Consider the following 7,237-nt stretch of genomic DNA (forward strand, 5'->3'; position numbering starts at 1 on the left):
TGCATTGGCTCGTTTAGTTTACACTCGAAGTAGATTGGTCTCTCTAAGCGAGATCCCAATTCGTCGGTCATCGGACGTGACGTTGAGAGTGACCGACTGAAAGGGAACATTATTGTTTCAAATAAATGCTCTTTGAACTTTCTACTCATCAAAGAATCCTGAAAAAAATGGTTTCCACAAAAAATATTAAGCAACACAACTGCTTTCAACACTGATGATGATAAGAAATGCTTCTCAAGCACCGAATCAGCATATTAAAATGATTTCTGAAAGATCATGTGACACTAAAGACTGGAGTAATGCGTGTTGAAAATTCAGCTTTGCCATCATATGAATAAATTGTTTAATAATATACTGAAATAGAAAACAATTATTTTAAACTGGAATATTTCACAATACTACTGTTTTTACTGTATCAAACATAAGAGACTAATTTCAAAAACAACCCCAAACTTTGTAATGGTAGTGTATATATATTGATCATATTTTAGTATATTATAGTAAGATTTTTTGCCAGTCTTTATATTTATTTCATAGAATTTTTAAAACCATAAACTGGTTTCCAAATATAGCCACACTGTTACCTAGTGAGTTCGCCTAAGGTGCCAATACAATTTGTTAACTAGGTCACCAATTACATTACCTTTGTATCGCTGACAAGCTTATGGCTGAAATCACAAAGAGCAAAAAACACAATGAGAGTATTCAGTGCAAGTTTAAGACATGCCAAAGGAAGGTATGATGAAGACAGTGTTTACCAAACGAGAAGTCAAGATTAATCTGAAGGTAACTTCTCTGATTTCACTCTTTGTTGATTTTAGCTGTGATCTTTATGACATTACTCATCAGTGAACTTCTCTGTGAGTTCACACATGAAGCCATATGTCTATGAGAGCTCATATTTCGCCCTCCATCATAATGCAGAATAAATGCATGCGCACATAGCACAAACAAAGCATCAGTGATTGCAATTCTACATCATTTGAAGGCAGGCCTAGGGATAGCGATTGCACATTCCAGCTAAATAAATGCAGACGTTTGTGAAACGCAAAATTAGGGATATTTTTGTCACTTGGGGATGTCAATAAACAATGAAGACATTGTAATGAGCTGTATAAAAAACATCTATCAGCGCAGATAGGAGCATGCAATGGGACGGTTATTGAATGTTCATGGGTGCTGCTTCCCCTCAGAGTGATGGATCTCGCGCCAGCGCTCCAGGGCTCACGCGACCCCAACGCCAGATTAAATCTGACACTCATGACCGCAACTGTCAGGGCCACAAAACGAATGGAAAACCAAGAGCGGCAGACTAATTAGGTCTTTCCTGAGAGGTGGTTTATTTTCATATTTACTCCAGAGCGGTGAAGGCCAAATCCCCGCTCACCCCCTAGAACTACCGTGCCACACAAACAGATCATAATTACAAAGAAAATAAGCCTGATTGCTTTTTGATTGGGTTAATAGGCATATTGAAACATATTTCATTTGCTGGCACATGCAGGGGGTGAGAAAAAGCACAGGTTATTGGCCTCTATTAGTGCAGAAGACACATTAATGGCTTTTAATGAATATTGTTTGTATTAATCTTGTCTTGTGGTGAAACAGATTGAAGGCACATTCCATTATTAGTCAAAATTGCACACAAACAGAGAATGAATCATGGATCAAGAGCGGCAGAATGCTGTAAATTACTAGCCATATTTGCTGATTTATGGGACTGTCCTCCCAGTTTTATGGGTTTGTCAAGAAGATGGAGGGGGTAAGCTACTGACTCAAGATTTTAGAATGGCTGCTAAATGCTAATATACTAAGCTATTTGTATAAAAGATATTATGAATGAGAATCAAGGGTCTCTAATTTAAAAACCTTTTTTAAATTAAGAACATTTTAGGAATAATTCACTCTGGTAAAACAGGCTACGTTTTTTGACGTACTGTAGCCTAATAATGCTAACTTACTTGCTAGCTAACACGTTTCTGTTCATTAAAATAATCTAGGATTGTGTACATCTATAATTTCACGTTTATGATGTCGTTCTCTTGCAACATTGACCAAACCATGCTATGTTACCATAAATATATATTTTTTTAACTTATTACATTTAGTAGGCTGTATTAATTTGTGTTCACCGGGATGTATATTTCCTTTTTTTTTTAGTGCCGCTGTAATTTACGTTTTCATTCCACAATTTAGCTACTATTTTATTTTTATCATCCACTGTGGAGGGGAAGAATGTAAACCCCTCTCGGTTGATTATTGCACCCTCTGCTGGTTCACTAATGAAATACACTTGTGGCTTTTATTCTGCTACACGGAGTGCTGCTTAGCATGCTGTCCACTGAGTAAATAAATGAGCATTAATTGGACATTATCTCTTTTTTCGCTTGGAAGCCTATAGGAATTGTCCACTAAAGAGCATTTGGAGTTTATTTCAATGAACGCAGCCTGAGATTTGATTTAGAGCTTGATTGCAAACAAAGGTTAAGCACAAATGCTTTCCTGCTTGACCTGTCTTGTACATAAAATGTACTACAGTTTGCTTATGGTGCTATCGCTATGTTTTTATGGCGTGTGTTTATGTAATAAGGTTAATGCAATGAGCTAATAATGATTTTCATAAAACCTAATTAGGGTTTTCCTTGTTTAATAGTAGGCTAATAGTAGCCTTCCTTGTTTAATAGTAGGCTATTAAACAAGGGTGCATTTTGTTAATGACATATTCTGTGGGATGAAGGGAGGGGGTCCCGGGGTTGGTGAGATCCATGTTTCCATCTCACTTGCTCTATCGGAATCATAATTTTGCCTTTTTTCTGCGGCAGGATTTGTGCTTGATCTTCCCTCAAGTGTAATTATAGACTAGCTTTGCCTTCTGTGATATCCAGACCAATAAAATTACACTTCACTCAGTCCATTTTTCATTCCACTGCCACTGTGCTGTTCTCTAAATTTAATCTTAGGTATGGTGAAGTTGAGTTTCCCATGCCAACCACAATACCAGCGGTCCCAGATAGAGCCACAGTTGCTTGATTATAGCATTGCCATTGACCTCAAGCATGTACGAAAACAAAAATTCGCTGCAAGTATTCCTGATTCGCCTGCGTGTTTTGATAAGATTTAGATGTTAAGCAGAATGACAGCAGCGCTCCAGAGGAACGACTCCAGAGATCCAGACTGTATGGCTCAGCAAGTATTACTGAAGATGTAATTTCAGGCCCCATTTCCCAACTACTAGATTTCATAGTTGGATGAGATACTATTGATAGATGAACTAAGATTTCATGCCAGACATCTGATTTCAGCATAACGTCATTAGATTATTATTTTGGGGCTGCTGGGAGACAGAAGCAGTGGTGGTCACTGAGAATGTAATAGCATGAATAAATGCTCTTAAATGGATTTTGCTTTGGCCCAAATATTAACTTGTATTCAGAAAGCAGACCCTGCTTTGCTAGCAGTCTAATATTATAATATATAATGTTATTAAACAGCTCTCTGGAATACTCTATTCTGACTGGTCAGTTGTGTCATTCAGCAGTCAGATATTTATATTAGCAGACTGCTTATCCAGGTCAATAAAACTTGTGCTACTTTCATGTTTCTCGCACAAAAGTTTGTTTCATACAAATGCAACCGGTACCTTCATTTGTTAGTTTTTAATTGTAACAAAAATAACTTGAGCACTTAGGTATTATGGACTTTTTTTTCTTTAGCAGAAGCTTCAATATACAGGTTAGAATTCTAAATTAATTTTAATTCAAGTAAATATTTTGTGTCCACGTATTTATTTGTTGTCATCATGATCGATTTTTATTTTCACCTTTAGGACCTACTGTCTGTTCATTATCAGTGTGAATACTTCCCTATATCATATAATAGGTACTTTTTTTCTTAAAATGTTCCCTCATGCATCCAGTTCCCTTTGGAAGCCTATTTTCGCCACATTAGGGGGGGGGGAGGGTAAAGTATGACAAGTCATATTTCTGAAATGAAAAGCTGAAGTTATGAGAATATGACAAAAATGGCTTAATTTACTTAATCACTTAATGTACTTAATTTTGTTTTATCTCATAAGTGACTACTATCTCATAATTTGTATCTCGTCAACTTCTACTTATCTCATAACTATGATCATTTATCTCATAATTTTAATTTATGTCATGAATGTAATAATTATAAGACGAAGTCAAACTTGTCTCATAATTATGACTTGCCATATTTATTAGATTGAATTTCTGACCTAAAAAGTTTAAATTATGAGACAAGTTTGACTTTTAATCTCATAATTATGATTTATAAAAGTAACACGGTTTACTGATAACATGATATAAGTTTGTATGTCATGTTACTATGAGATAAAAAGTCAAACATATGAGATAAATGTCATAATTAAGATGTGACCAGTTGAAATTATAGGAGATAAAAGCTCAATTTTTTTGCCATAATTATGTCTTTTTAACTTATTATTAGGACCTGGCATCTCATAATTTTGACATTTTATCTCATAATTATGATTTACCAAGGAATGTTTTTTTCTTATGTGTCAGAAATGGGCTTTCTCTCCTGCCAAAAGCTCAACAATCTATGCTTGATCGCTTTCCCTCCCACCATTGTTTGTTTAAAAATGTATTATTGATATTAATAATTTCTTCTCAGCATAGCACAGGATCCTTTTAGAAAGCTGGCCTCCAAAACACTTTCACCGCCCTTATCATGTTCCTCTCGCAGGGGTCTGTAGCCCGGCTTCCTACAGGGGGATTAACCTAAAACATGTTTTGTGTGATGGCACCGAGCGGATCTGGCTGTGGGATTTCAATAAGGCACTATTTCACTCTTGGCCAGAAAGATACTAGCCCGTATGGAGATGGATCAAGTAACGCTTCCCTTTTGCCACAGCCGATCTGAAAACTCCAGGTACAGAATAGAAAAGCGTGAAATAGAATAATAACACTGTCTGAAATGCGTTTTGTTCGACACAGCTGCTGCCACAAAGACCCATTTAGAGTTAAGACTTATATTGTGTTTATAAACAACCCAGCAGAAGCTAGTAAAGAGGAAAATGAACGAAATGTGATACGTGAACGTCTGGTACACTCAAGGGTGCTGACTCCTCAGGGCACGGGTTTCTTTTTACCGCATATTGTTAACAATGAAACTCAACGCGCAGTTAAGGGCTGTTAGGAGTCATTGATGGGAGATTTTCACTGAATTGAAGGTTGTGTACGTTCACAGTTGGTTGAGAGCTACTCAGAGAATGTATCTAAATTGGACCCCTGAGCACCGGAGCGTGAGGGTTTATGAGTGGCCCTTAAACATCACAGTCAAGTGAGGACTAGCCTTCTAGTGGTTATTAACAGGATTCAGAAAAGTTTTGGGTTTCACAATCTACTATGATGACGCTTTTAAAGGTGACTTTCAGTATTCAGTGACTGCCTGCACTCTTTGTGCTTTTTTGTTTTTTTTCCACTGGTGCCATGAATATGACATGTAACATCTCGTTCCTGGTGTTCTGTCTTGTTAACTATAAATGATTCGCATGGCACTGCTGCAAATAAACATTTTCTCTATGTATGAGTTCAGAATATTTCTCTTCTGTCTTTGATCTGCCTGCCTTTTCCACATGCTGTCCTCCAAATTATGTCCACTTAGACACTAATGAGCCTGGCTACCTTTGTGTAAACACAGTAGAGGAGTACAAAGGATAGAAAACAGTGTTGGTGTCGTTGTCTGTTAGCATTTGCTGCTAACAATGATACATAGTTTGTACATGAATCACTGTGGTTTGGTACATCTGATGTTGTTCTTTGACAGAATCTTATCTATGTGAAGTTTTCATGTGCCATTCCTTAGTCATTACATTGTGCGCAGTTGCTTAGACCTGTTTATTTTTATTTTTTTTGGAGTGTGATTTTATCTATTTAATTGCAGCACATTCTTTGACATATTTAGCAGTAGGTATTTAATTAGTGAATGTGTGTGAGAATTATGTGAAGTTTGAGAGGTTAAGGTATGAATGACGGTGAAAGTGAAGGCCAGGAAAGCTTTGAGTCTGTTTGATCCAGTTTTGTCTTTTATTTCGGATTCACATTGATGCCTGACCTCATATGGACCCGAACAATATGCTAGCAAACATTCAAAAGCTAATGTCTCCTTTTAATGCTGTAAACAGTCTTTGCTGTACTGAGGGACCGAAAATGCTGCCTATTGTGTAGAAAAACATGCATTGTTCCAAAAATGTTTCAGACTCTTGCAAGAATTAACTTGTTTTGTTTTCGCAAGCCTTTTTTTTCTTACTTTTGTTTTTGTTATGACAAAAATACAAGTTAAATCTGGAGATTTGCAGATGATGGTAATATAAAATAAACATCATCTCTTTTGAAACCATAACATTTAGTCCATGTAGCTCATCTTTCAGTAACATCTGCTGTTATGTCTGCCAGTTCAGGAGATCAGAGGTCTGAAACAACTGGATTTGACACAGCTATATATAATAGTGTTAGTATGTAAAAACAAAATCAGCCTACTCATAAATCCTATCAGTTCTCTTCTAAACACTGGTCAAGCTGCAGGATCATGCTAGATGCAAACCCGATCAGGAGAAAAACGTGACCATGCATATGTTTTGCTGTGCGTTTTGTTGCCCTAGGAACACATCTCTGCAGTTTCCAGTGTCAAGTGAGTTTTATTTTCAACAATACAGATACATTATTTTCCATCGGTCACACTTTATTTTAAGGTCCAATTCTCACTATTAACTATGACTTTTGCCTCAGTAAACTCCTAATTTGCTGCTTATGAATTGTTAGTAAGGTAGTTGTTAAGTTAAGGTATCTTGGATCTAAAATATGATAATTTTCCATCAGTCACACTTTATTTTAAGGTCCAATTCTCACTATTAACTATGACTTTTGCCTCAATAAACTCCTAATTTGCTGCTTATGAATAGTTAGTAAGGTAGTTGTTAAGTTTAGGTATGGGATCTAAAGTATGATCATGCAGAATAAGGCATTAATATGTGCTTTATAAGTACTAATACATAGCCATATGTTATATGCATGCTAATAATGCAGTTAATGGTAAATATAAAGTTAATAGTGAGAATTGGTCCCTAAAGTATAACCTTTTCATCAATACAAATTAATTTGTTTAAAGCAACATTTAAAAAAATAATTAAAAATTTCAACTTCAAGCGTTTTCTGATGCATCTAAACCACTTAAACTGTGTGTTGGCACATAC

This window comes from Sinocyclocheilus anshuiensis, unplaced genomic scaffold (assembly GCF_001515605.1).
Source record: "Sinocyclocheilus anshuiensis isolate Anshui unplaced genomic scaffold, SAMN03320099.WGS_v1.1 scaffold412, whole genome shotgun sequence".
Taxonomy (NCBI): Eukaryota; Metazoa; Chordata; class Actinopteri; order Cypriniformes; family Cyprinidae; genus Sinocyclocheilus; species Sinocyclocheilus anshuiensis.